The sequence below is a fragment of the Macrobrachium nipponense genome, chromosome 16 (assembly GCF_015104395.2).
Source record: "Macrobrachium nipponense isolate FS-2020 chromosome 16, ASM1510439v2, whole genome shotgun sequence".
In the NCBI taxonomy this organism is placed as follows: Eukaryota; Metazoa; Arthropoda; class Malacostraca; order Decapoda; family Palaemonidae; genus Macrobrachium; species Macrobrachium nipponense.
The window spans coordinates 56,301,552-56,302,359 of NC_087209.1; positions in this window are offsets into that span (position 1 = coordinate 56,301,552).

The window sequence follows — 808 nt, forward strand, 5'->3', positions numbered from 1 at the left end:
CCCAGTCTCTCCAGCACCGCAGCTTCCTCTCCAGTGTGCAAGCCAATCAAACTAATAAAGGTAAGGAATTGTTCTCTCGTTGTTATTGATAGGTATTTGGACATTAAAATCATGTGGTATTTTTCAATGGTTCCGACTTACGCTGAAATTCGTGTTACGATGCATCGTAAGAAACGGATCAACGTCGTAACTCGAGGACCCCCACCCCTGTATTTTATCCTGTATGGATAAGGCGGTTCAAGACTTTTGTTCAGGGGGTTAATTGACATCTCTGTTCGGCTGCTGGAGTAGTGAAGAAGAGATCGTTGTTTGGTTCATTCCTGACCAAAGCCGTGTCCCCTTCACAGAGGGTCAGCCCTTTTGTATGCTCCTATATCGGAGCATCTTTTTCCTTCTCTCTTGGTGAAGGATATTGCAAAGTCGCTGGCTGAGGAAAGCAACCCCAAAGATCTCTTGGTTCAGTCTACCAAGAAAGCAAATACCAGGGCCGGTTTTCAGTGGCTCAAAAGAACGAATACGTTGTTACTCCGTATTGGCCCTTCTTTCGGATGAGGTTTCCACCTCTCGAACCTCCAACAAAAAGGAACGACAGCAGAGAAGACGCGAGGAAGGTCTCCCCTTTCGGGCCATTTAAAGTTAGGAAAACCAAAGTTAGCCAGCAAAATTCCTCCAAATTTCTGTAGGGGCCAGACTCCTAAACTTTGTAGGGAGCCTGGGCAATAAGGGAAAAGCCGACCCGTGGACGTTAGCAGTCTTGGAAAAGGGTTACATCATTACCTTTTCTAGGACCAAACCACCTTTGTCGAAA